General features: G+C 47.6%; 1 protein-coding gene across 2 annotated transcripts in view; it reads left to right on the forward strand.

Annotated features, from left to right (window-relative positions):
- Window positions 1-12,610, forward strand: part of STX8 (syntaxin 8) — a 231,097-nt gene that overhangs the window by 108,513 nt on the left and 109,974 nt on the right. The gene's annotated exons all lie outside the window — the stretch shown is intronic.

Consider the following 12,610-nt stretch of genomic DNA (forward strand, 5'->3'; position numbering starts at 1 on the left):
CTATCATTGATGAGTGCAGTTATTAAGTAGAATGCCCCCTCACTTCAGGCCCCCGTCTTTGTCCTAATGACAGTCAGGAAGCATGGCATTTATCATACCGATACAAAAGCTATACATAATTTAAAAACAGTGAATATATAATTAGGCGATGGAAAAGAAAGAAGCTAGATGGGGGAACATGTTATAAATGAAAAGGTTTTGAGATTTCACGAAGGGTTGAATGATGATTCCCTAAAAGAAGTATCTTCCTTGAACAAGTTTGGATGATATAGTACAGCCTGTCAGACAAAAAGCCAGCTGATTACAGAGCATTTATTGACAAGAGGCCAGATTTGCTCATTATTCACACACAGGACTTGATAAATAGACTTTCTCCTGCTCAGAAACTGTGGCCTGCGTCCCACCTCGCAGAAATCCCCATCGTTCATCAGCATCAACCGCAAAGCCGCCCCCTTCATGAATCTTTCCCTGGCTCCCCCGTTGGCGATGATCTCTTCATCCTTTACACTCCGCAGCACTTTGTGCCTCTCTTGTGTCCTGGAGTGTTCTTTGCGCTGGATTATTTATAGTTATTTCTCAATTTGTTTTTTCTCTACTGCATTCCAAACTCCCTAAGGGGAGAAGGCCGCCGAATCTTCGCCTCCTTGGAAGATGTACAAAGTGCCTGGTATATAGGCAACATCAGGAAAGATAGTTTCAATTTGGGGCTAGTTCCTCAGTTAATTTTATTTTGTAACCGGAAGAAAATACACGGCGAACATCTGTCTTGCCCCAGTGACTTGTCCAGATGCTTCAGTGAGAAAGCGGATGCTGTAAGGGTTCCATCGGCCAGAGCAGAGGAGAAAGGGTCTAGCAACCAGAGTTTCACGGTGGGAGAAGCAAGGGTCGAGGAGAAAGGAGCTCCCAGCTGGCGGTCGAGGGAGGAAGGCCGGCCCCTCTACTTGAGGCAGGTCTAAGAGGAGCAAGTTATGGGGACCCTACCAAAGCGGCAGGGTTCGAGGATAGACTAGTTGGGAACGTAAGGCAGACCCCCAATTTTGCAGGAGCCCAGAGGCTTAAATCCCAAGGAACGAGGAATGGGTGGACTCCTGGCCCTGGGCATCAACAGGGAGGGGTTGGCAGATGCAAAATTTCCCTGCTGCCGAGCTGCTTGCCATCGTTGTCTTTTCCAGGCTCAAGTCTGGTGCTCAACCTAGTGCAGAACTTAGGGGGCTGCCCAGCCAGGGGCCCATGGGGTTGCGGTAGTTGGGGGATGGGAAAAATACAGTCTCGGAGCAGTTCTTTCACAGCCCCTGGTAGGTGGTAGTTTTATGAGGTCAGCACATCTGGAAAATGTTTAGGGACCATCACACACATAGATAAACCCTGCGAACCAGCCCGCCAGGCTGCCTGGTGTGCTGAAGCTACGGCACCGTGTCCTGCGCTCCGGCGATGGATTTGCTGTGTCCTGTGGCTGAGTGATGGGGAAGGCCTTTCAGTAGTGATCAGCGGGAAGCTCGGATCGGAACCTAGTGCATGACTGACGTGGACGCGTCTGAGAGGCCATCTGCCGCTGTGTCTAGCTGTCATAGGGACTTTTTCTTCTTTGGAGGATCACGGACCTGTTAAGTGGGGGGAAAAAAAGAAAGCTGATTTTAAAAACCACAAAGCATAGCGTACACCAGACTTCGGCAGGTTGGAATTCCCTTTTTTATTTTCTTCTTTAAAAGCATAGTATTTATTAGATTGCCTTTTCATGATTACGTGTAAATACAGAGGTTTGTAAAGAATGAAAATACATGGACCATGATTTCCTCTTAGTTAGTATCTTTTAACAGTGTAATAAATGCACATGTAAAGTTAGAAATTCCAGGCAGAAATTTCGGAAAGGTACAATGTGGTAAGTTCCTGTGATTCTCAGGGAATTTTTGTGCAGATGTGTATACATGTACTTACTTATGGCTTATTATTTTTTAAGAAAAAGGTAATATATTCTGTGCCTATGTACTATATGTACTGTAATCTTTTGCTTTTTTAAACCTAATCCAACCAAGAAATCTTCCCCTGTCAGCATGTACACGTTTACCTGATTCCGCATGGTATTACACAGTATGGATTTACCGTAATTTAACCAGTTTTCTAAGGATGGGCATTTTGTTTCCGGTATCTTTCTGTTCCATATAGTGCCACAGTGACTATTAACATGGACAGCATCTGAGACGGTTGTCTGAGAAGCCACTACTTCTGAAGGTGAAGACATGGAGATTTCAGGGCTTGTAATTTCCCCCCATAAAGAGGCAGATAATAAATATTTTCAGCTTTTCAGCAGGCCACACAGCTTTTGTCCCACCTATTCATCTCTGACCTCTGCAGTTGTAGTGCAAAAGCAGCTATAATTGGGTAAACAGACTGTGGTATATAGAGTGTAATGTTAGTCATGGAAAGGAATGAAGTTCTGATACATGCTATAATGTGGATGGATTTCAGAAATGTTACGCTGAGTGAGAGAAGTCAGACAAAAAAAGGTCACAATGAAATGCTTAGAATAGGAAATCCATAGACACAGGAATGAGATAAGTGGTTGCCAGGGTCTGGGGGGAGTCATATTGGGACCCAGCAGGCGGGTGGCAGATTCACTTTCCAGGAAGAGAAAGGAGACCATAGAACTGATGGGTGCCTACAGGTAAGTTTGGAGGTGGCGAGGAGAGAACTTGGCCGTGGTTTTTCCCAGAGGACCTCTTTCTCTGTGAAATAATTGACAAGAGCACCTGCTGAGAATGAGAAAGGAGGTGGCTGTGGGGTCCAAGTCTTAGAGAATTGATGAGGTTTGGGGCAGCTGCTGTGGGCAGCTGATTTTAAGGGTCTCTAGTGGCAGATGTTTAGTACAATTGATGAGTTCCTAGGGCTTATCTATAATAATAAAAACGTAATATGCTAATTAGACCCAATGTCCTTCCAGATGAAGCTGTGGTGGCAGGGGCCAAGACAGAGGCGGCCACTGCAGCGGCAGGGGCTGAGCCCCTTGCACGAATTTTGTGCATCAGGCCTCTCCTCTAGTTCAGTCAATAAATGTTGATGGAGTGTATCCATGTGCCATGGGGCACCCATCTAAGAACAGCTGATGAGATCATGCTTTTCTAATTTTTCAACAAGAATGTTGTAAGAGAGAGAATGAGAAATGTTACTAAGTCTTTTTTTAAAATAATATGTTTTTATTGATTTCAGAGAGGAAGGGAGAGGGAGAGAGAGATAAAAACATCAATGATAAGAGAGAATCATTGATCATCTGCCTCCTGCACATCCCCCACTGGGGATGGAGCCTGCAATGCAGGCATGCACCCTGACTGCCAATCTAACCGTGATCTCCTGGTTCATAGCTTGACACTCAACCACAGTCATGTCAATCAGGCAAGACATGTTACTAACTTTTCATCTCTACAACCCAACACTCTTATTCAGAAGGGTCATTCCAGCAGTGGGTTCAGCAGGTTGATTCATGCCAGTTTGATTCCACTGCACACAGTACTGCGCTAGGTTAGTCAGTGGACAATAGGGTGACCTGCACACAGTTGTTGAAGAGTGAACCTACACTAAAATAGAAGATAACTCCTAGTTCGCGCACATATAATTCCTAATTCATCCAGTTTCTGTGAATCCTCTGAGGTTGAGTAGTTAGACCAGACGTGTGTTCCTCCTGTCTCTCTCCCTTCTCCCTGTTCTGTTTGTCTTAGCAAAATTGGGTTCTGTAAGAGCGCGAGAGAGGACTGCAAGCTCAGAAAACACAGTCCTCCCCATGCAGGCGTGAGTGGCCCTTGAAGTTTCGGGTGAGTCCTGAGCCATTGCCTGCGTGTGACCCAGTGACCAACTTTGATAATGAAGGCTTCCAGTACCCACTGTGAGCAGCTCTCAGCATGCTTGGGTAGAACGTGTTTTTTTTTGAAGTCTAATTGGCATACAATATCTTACTAGTTTCAGGTGTTCATCATCGTGATTAGGTATTTATATACATTATGAAATGATCACCAGAAGCTGACTGCCCACCCCGTTTGTTGACCTGCTTGCTGCTGAAATTCAGCTTCCTCCTTCCCTTTCTTTCATGCGTGATCCCCGCTGACGCCGCATGGTTTTGGAATCTAGTGCACCCCCTTGTGTAACCAGGTGATTGATTTTATAAAGTAAGTCAGAGACTGTCGATATTCAGTTACGACAGTTCTCAATTAAGACATTTTCCCATTTTCCAGAAAACTGGGGAGAGCATGGTGAAAGAGCAAACTCTGGGGAGAAACCAGTCCGTTGTATTTCTTGGTCTTTTCTGGTTCAGCTCTAGAACCATTTCCTAATGGGAATTTATCCGATACTTTCTTTTAGAATAATATTTGTAGGATTGATTCAGTTCTTAGAACTCTCTGGAAAAGTTTTTGCTACTTAGTGGAGGAATGGTCAATTCAATCAATTATGATGTGAAAACTTTTTTTCTTCAAAATAAATACTTTTAAAATGTAAAATTTCTCTCTGGGGGAAAAAAAAGAATACCTTAAGATTGCTGTTTTAGATTCTGTGTCCATAAGCTAATAAATCTTGCTTTAGTACAAAAAAATGCCAAGAACCATGATCTTATGAACCATGTCACAGGAGATTAAAAAGAAGTATATGATTCCCTATTTCCTTCAAGAAGCCTTAATGTAGCAAGGAATTTGGGGTTAGAGTCAGTGTTACTGCCTGGGAAGTAGTTTTAACCAGCAGTGTGCTGAGTACCCGCTGTGGGCCTAACAGTGTGGTGGACAGTGTGCAGAGTACCCGCTGTGGGCCTAGCAGTGTGGTGGACAGTGTGCTGAGTACCCGCTGTGGGCCTAGCAGTGTGGTGAACAGTGTGCTGAGTGTCCGCTGTGGGCCTAGCAGTGTGGTTGACAGTGTGCTGAGTATCCGCTGTGGGCCTAGCAGTGTGGTTGACAGTGTGCTGAGTATCCGCTGTGGGCCTAGCAGTGTGGTTGACAGTGTGCTGAGTATCCGCTGTGGGCCTAGCAGTGTGGTGAACAGTGTGCTGAGTACCCGCTGTGGGCCTAGCAGTGTGGTTGACAGTGTGCTGAGTATCCGCTGTGGGCCTAGCAGTGTGGTCGACAGTGTGCTGAGTACCCGCTGTGGGCCTAGCAGTGTGGTGAACAGTGTGCTGAGTATCCGCTGTGGGCCTAGCAGTGTGGTCGACAGTGTGCTGAGTACCCGCTGTGGGCCTAGCAGTGTGGTTGACAGTGTGCTGAGTACCCGCTGTGGGCCTAGCAGTGTGGTTGACAGTGTGCTGAGTACCCGCTGTGGGCCTAGCAGTGTGGTTGACAGTGTGCTGAGTATCCGCTGTGGGCCTAGCAGTGTGGTTGACAGTGTGCTGAGTATCCGCTGTGGGCCTAGCAGTGTGGTTGACAGTGTGCTGAGTATCCGCTGTGGGCCTAGCAGTGTGGTTGACAGTGTGCTGAGTATCCGCTGTGGGCCTAACAGTGTGGTTGACAGTGTGCTGAGTATCCGCTGTGGGCCTAGCAGTGTGGTTGACAGTGTGCTGAGTACCCGCTGTGGGCCTAGCAGTGTGGTTGACAGTGTGCTGAGTACCCGCTGTGGGCCTAGCAGTGTGGTGAACAGTGTGCTGAGTATCCACTGTGGGCCTAGCAGTGTGGTTGACAGTGTGCTGAGTATCCGCTGTGGGCCTAGCAGTGTGGTTGACAGTGTGCTGAGTACTCGCTGTGGGCCTAGCAGTGTGGTCGACAATAAGTGTGTTGGGAGAGAATTAGGAAACAGTGCCTGAATCTGCAGAAGGCCTGCACTGCAGCCAGGGAGGGAAAAGTAATGCACACAAAACAACAGTGAATAATGTGGGACTAAATGATGCAGCACTAAGCCACACTGGTACATGAATTTAAAAGGCAGGTACACCAGTCCAGCCGGTGTTGCTCAGTGGTTAAGCACTGACCCATGAAACAAGAGGTCACTGGTTCGATTCCCGGTCAGGGCATATGCCCAGGTTGTGGGCTTGATCCCTAGTAGAGGACATGCAGGAGGCAGCAAATTGACGTTTCTCTCTCATCGATGTTTCTATCTCTTTCTTCCTCTCCTTTTCCTTTCTTTCTGAGATCAATGGAAACAACAACAAAAAAGATCAGGTACACCGTGGCGGGGAAGCTAAGATAGTGTTTGGGATAAGAAGGAAGATCTTGGAGTGAAAGTCAGGTTCATATGTACACAGGTTGTCTCGGGCAGTGGTTCTCAGCTTTTGCTGCATATTAGAATCACCTGGGAGTTTTTAAAATCCCCATGTCCAGTCTGCACCTGATACTAGCGAGTGGTGGGTGCTTTCAGAAGCTCTCAGAATCCCACTATTGAAGGGTTTTTATGGCGATCCATTACCCAAGCAAGACTGATTCTATCGTTGACCTTGGTCATTGAACTTCGTCTCAGTGCTCTCTGATCACATGGTTCCTTCTTGCGACCAGCTCCCATCCTGAAGCTGTGTGTGTGTGGGCGGGGGGATCACCAAGAGTCACCTCCTTAGTGTAAACTCAGGTATGATTGAGAGGGGCTTGTTATGGATAACAAAAGACACTCCTGTCACTAAGGAAGTCCCAGGGTTTTAGGAACTGTGCCTGAAACCAGGGCCATAGACCAAGTGTCTTCTTTATTTTACTACAGTTCATTCAATCAGGATTCATGGGAGTCGGAACCAGGCATCTGTGTTTCTAGAGCACCCCAGATGCTTCCAGTGTGTGCAGCCAAGTTTGAAAAGCCTTGTTCTCAGGCAATCCTTTAAAAGCTTAGTATTAAAGACAGAAAGCCTTAGCCCTACTTCCGGTCCAATCCGATCAGAAGCTCTGGGTGTGAGCTTCTGGGAAGTAGTTTTAACCAGCAGTGTGCTGAGTACCCGCTGTGGGCCTAACAGTGTGGTGGACAGTGTGCAGAGTACCCGCTGTGGGCCTAGCAGTGTGGTGGACAGTGTGCTGAGTACCCGCTGTGGGCTCTCACGTAAGAGAGCTCCAGGTCCTTCTCAGGTGCCCACAGGCCTGGGAAGCCTGAGTGAGGTGATGGTGGGACCTTCAGGCTGACATGGCTCCAGAGATACTTGGGCAGAGGGCGCTAGAGCTCAAGGGAGATGACGACCCGGAGTTGTTCACTTGGGGGTCATTGTGAGGTGGGAATAAATCTGGCGTCATTACCAGTACCATCAAGAGGGCCCAGGACGAAGACGTGGGAACACCCCAAGGAAGAAAAGGCCAGCAGAGAGGTATGAGTATTTTTCCTGGGATTCACAGAGGAGCGTTTTCAAAGGTGAGGTGGCCAGCCTGTTGGGAAAGCCATAGGGAGCTGCTATAAGATGACCAAGAAGAAAAGCCATTGCCTTTGTCACAGTTGGATCTTGAGGTGATTAATGGGGGAACCAGTCTCACTAGAGTGCGTCGGGGGTGGAAACCAGGTTCTAGGACCTTCTCTGAAGAGGCCACGACCAACAGAGTAGACCCCAGGTGCCAGGAACCTCTCCGTGAAAGGAAGGTGCAAACCAGGGCAGGAGAGAACTTGTGAGGGCATCAAGGTCAAGAGAAGGATCTTGAGGGTTGTTCATAATAAGGTTAAGACCCGAGGAGAGGAGCCCAGACTGAGGTGAGTGTTGAAAGGCAGAGGAGAGGTGTCTGGAGAAAGGAAAAGAGCCTGAAGGTGCCAGACAAAGAGGCCGTCTACCAGCCTCGCCACAAGTCTGTATGGAGACCCCCGTCCTTCCTTGCACTGTGGGGAGGGGTGGAACGCAGAACTCGGGCTTCAGGCATCAAGTCAAAACAAGCTCCAGAGCTGTGTGATGACTGGGGAAGCTCTAAAAGACACGAACAGATCTGTACATAACTGGTTCTCGTGGCTGACCCTGGTGGAGCTGTCTGGCCCGGGACACCCTGGGCAGCTGCTGTAGTTCTAACCGAGCACCTCAGCAGTACAGATAGTGTGCTCACTGTGCAAACTTGGCCCCGGCAAGCCCCCGAGCCCAAACTGCGGCCCCTGGACCGGAGCCTGCTCTTAGCTGTGGTTAGCAGTGCACACTGAGCTAAGCGCACACGTCGAGAGTGAGGAGTCAGACCTTTGGACAGCATTTTGGTGTTGCCATGACATCCAGATGCATTATTAGTAGGCTTGCATTTTGTGGATTTTACAATTTTATTTTCCTAGTAATTTATGTCCACTGCATTTTCCAAAAGCATTGGCCCATAATGGCTGGACATTTTTAAAAAATCCTGCACCACAGGGAGTCTGAGCCGCAGTGTCCTAGCCCCTCCCCTCCCATCTGACGGATGCTCTTCTGCCCTCCATGGAAGCTCTGCAGCTCCCACTCACCTCCCGGGTTCTGTGCTGGGTGGTCACCACTTCTTGGATGTTGGTGTTGCTTTCCTGGATGGATAGATGGATGGATGGATGGATGAAGGAAAGGCAGGAAAGAAGGAAGGAGGTAAGGAAGGAAGAAACAGTATGGAAGGGAGGAAGGGAAGGAGTGAGGAAAGGAAGGAAAGAAGGAAGGAGGGAGGGAAGGAAGGAAGGAAGGAAGGAAGGAAGGAAGGAAGGAAGGAAGGAAGAAAGGAAGGAAGGAAAGGAAAGGACACATTCATGGCTATTTCATCACCCTTGCTCAGGTGCTCCTGACCCAGGATTCTTTGTGTTCATCTATTCATTCAGCAGATAGTCCATGGACAGATGTGGTGTTGGGGTTGTTTGAAACACTGGAAAGTCAGTGGTGGTTCCTCTGGGACTGAGGCTTGTTTCTTTAAGCCGGGGAATGCCCTGGCCGGGTAGCTAAGAACAGAAGCAAACAACGGAGAGATAAAGGCTACCCTTCAAAGCCCTCAGCTCGGCCTGTTGTTCAGGAAGCCCCTTTCCTGGGTGCTCAGCTGTGACGACTCCCAGCCTCTGGAGCAGGTCTCCTTCCTGACAGTCCCAGCTGTACTCCAGGTCGCTCCCCATCCCATCACCTTGGCCTCTTGTTCACGCTCACTTCCTTACCTTTGGACAGCGCTAATTTATTTTAGTAACGATGTAGGGGTTTGTCCCCGTTCTGTGTCTCCAGGCAAAAGATCCACTTGGGTGGCTCTCATCAGTTTGCCTGTGAGCAAAGGGTTTCTCTCACTGTGATACGCTGGGTGAGTTCTGTTCCTCCTTGTCCCTCCTCCTGGCCCCTGCTTTTCCATCTTATGCCACTGGCTTAGCTCAGCCCCGCTCTCCTCCCACGGCTGCAGCCTCCTCCCCGGTCTGTCTCCCTCTAGTCCAGACTGTAAGCTTCCTGAGGGCAGGGGGGTGTCTGCCCGTCCCTCCGTGTCCCCAGTGCTCAGGCCGTGTCTGACACCTGTTTACTCGCAGGCACTCTGTCCTGTGGCCATTCTTCTCCTAAAGCAAACCTCTGATCACGGCTGGGAACGCTTTCCTTACCTTTTCCTCTGATTACGCAATCATGTGCTTTCTCTACTTTCTCTGTCCTCTTTCATGGTTCCGCAGTTCTCGACTATTTCTGTCATTGGTCAGAACTCCAAAGACAAACCATGTTTATATGCAAAGTGCACTCTATGAACAAACATTTTGACAAAAGCTCTCAAAATGCTGCCAGGAAGTAGAAGGGGGAGTAACCCCTAATAGCCCCAACTATGGGGGTATCAGTTATAGTGATGGGAGGTAGGAGAGCCTGGGTGTCAGGAAGTGCGGGGAAGTGTGCCATTTTAGGGTTAACCTACACTCTGCTTTAGTGAAAATAACTTGCAAATTTTAAGTGCTTTATTTTGAACTACTCTTAGATTTGTAGAAAAGTTGCAAAAATGATACAGAGCGTTCTCTTATCTCCCTCATTCCACTTTCCCTAATATGGACATTTTACTACTATATTCTTTGGGTGATGTGTTTGTGCAGTTTTTAACCCTCTCGCAATTCAGATTGGCCGAATGCTCAGTTATTTATCTGAGGACGTATTGAATGTTTTCTTGAATAACGGCGAAGACATTTAACTTTGAGCCTCTTGGGTTAATTGTCTTGTGTTCCTCTATAGATCCTCTATACCAGCGGTCGCCAACCTTTTGGACCTCGCGGACCACCAGTGGTGCTCTTCTCTGTATTATGTGGCTCCTAAAATTAGAAATTAGAAAAGGTGGAGATTTTAAAAAATTCAGTATGTTAATAGAAGTTTCAGTTCTTTCTTTCCGCATTCCAATGAATCATCTTGCACACCCCAGTTTGTAGATTATTGGCTTAAATTACCATCTTGGTTTAGATGTCTCCCTCCTTTCCCGACAGAAATGGCGCCTAGTACGGAAATGATGATGTTTTGTATATTGTTTTAACATTGATTATCCTGGACTGTGTAATGTAGGAATTTTCCGACGTGCGATTTGGAAGCAGCTGAACTGCTTCTGAGAATCTCACAAACCAAGTTTACTTGAAAACTGTTTCTCTTACAGCGAAGCTGCGGATTAAGCTTCTCTTAGAGTAAAGAGAACATTCATCTTGTAACCAGGGATTTTAGCGTCTTTATGCTGGAACGAACGCTTGTTTCGGATCTGGAAACAGCATGAAAAAGAAGGCAGCTTGCAAGGTGCTGCGAACGCTCTCAGGAGCTCCGAGTGGCGAGGCCTTGGTTCCGGTGGAAGAGGCCTGACTTCAGGGTTAATCCGAGGGACGATGGGGGCATCACTCACTGCCGGCACAGGTCAGGGAGAAAAGTTCACATCTGGGTGTGACTGACCACCGAGCCCTTTCTCCAGGTCCTTTCAGAAGTGATGTATGCTCAGCATCCCCAGGGCACAAGCCTCTGGTGTAGATTTATGGGAGGAAAATGCCCCCTGTCCATATGATAGAGTTAGGTGTTTATTTTCTTTGAAACTCAGGTAGGTGACAGCTAAGGACTGTGGTAGTTATTTGAGCAAATGTGCTAGCAAGTCAGACTTGGGAAAGTGTTTACATTAGCACATAACAGTATGGCATGAAGTTTGTTGATTGCACAGTGGAGTGAGTGAGCTAGACTTGCACCAGGTAGATTGGTGTGTAGTATTGTGGCACCAAGCTGGGGGAGCACGTGATGGTTATGCAGGTTCTGATTTGCTACCATGTGTTAAACTGTACATGAGTCTTCTTTCTCTTGGCAAGTTACATTCCATGATAAAAATGTTTTTAAACATTTTAGGAGAAAAATGCAATGCAGTAAATACCATACATGGACTTTGTTTGCTTTAGAGGTTTCTGGGTAATATGCTTAAATTTCCTTTGTCAAGTTGAAGCATACACATTAGAGTGTTTGCTTGTCAACACATGGAATTCGATAATTAATTTTTATTTAGGAAACCCTTTCCAGTTTTGAACATTCTAGGAAACAAGGTTTCCAAGTATATCTTGCTAACGGCCAGGCACAGCTGCATGTATGCACGGTTTTCAGATGGCTGCTCGGCGACATCTGGGAAAACAGACAACTTCAGAAACCGAGCAAGCCGTGACCGCGTGGCACGCTCCAGCGCGCGTGGTGTGTGGGGCCGGTCTCCCCGGAACTGACTGGCTGCCGCTGCGCACAAAACACTTACCTGACTTACACCTGAATTTAAACTGACATTTATTAGATAAATGCTAAGGATGGACACTTCAACTTAGCAGGAACTGTAAATCCCATTACTTAATTTTTGTCTCTACCTGCTTAAGTTAGAGAAGAAAAAGATGATTTCATTGGGGATGCAAGCTAACACGCCCCTCATGAGCACGAGCAGGACGGCTCACCGGGCAGCGTCTCACCATGCCGAGGAAGGAGTGGCAGAGAGGGTCAGGCCTGCGCCTTTGTGTCAGCATGGAGCGGAGTCCGGGGCATCTGGGGGCGGGGCATGGGGTCGGGGAGGAGGAGCGACACCTGCACCGCATCCGCCTTGGTCTGCTCTCTTGCCAGAGTGCTTTTTGGATTTCACCCACTCGAGTTTCATTTCTGCCTCCTCCAACCCCGATCCTTGCGTATTTACGATTCAGAGGAAAAGATCCATCTTTTAAAGATCACCTAGTTAATTAGAGGCGCCACGGGCTAGTTTCTAACTTCCTAGATGTTCAGATGGTTCAATGTGGCAAAGGAGAGTTCTCTTACTCTTACACCACGAACGCTCTTAGTTTTGACTAATAAAAAGCACTCAGGGAGAAGCCACTGACCTGGTCTCCCCCCACCCAGTGCTTCCAATTAGGGATCTATTATCTCATTCCAGATAATTGGAAAAGGATATTCAAAATACGACTTCGTGTGAATATGGTTTTCGCCTGCAGTGCATTACCGGGCGTTCAGAACACATCTGGAGAGGGCGGCCCCAGGGACGCCAGAGCGCGCTGTTTGGGTTGGCACGGTGACATTGGAGTATATGCCAATTTGTAATGGCTTTTGGAAACAGGCAGTTTTAAACTCTCCCTGAACTATTCCCCCGAGAAATTATCCAATTAAGTACAACTGAAATTAATGTTTAGTATTTTTTGTTTAAATAAAATAGGCAGCTAAAAGGAAAATCCGTGCTCTAATTTTAGTCTCAAATCGAGCTCCTAAGAAACCATCGTCCTGGGGTCAGTTTCTGGACGAGACCTGGTCACCAGGTTTCTCCGTCCCCTCTCACTCTGTGCACGTCCC

This window comes from Myotis nattereri, assembly GCF_964212035.1.
Source record: "Myotis nattereri genome assembly, chromosome: 16".
NCBI classification, from domain to species: domain Eukaryota; kingdom Metazoa; phylum Chordata; class Mammalia; order Chiroptera; family Vespertilionidae; genus Myotis; species Myotis nattereri.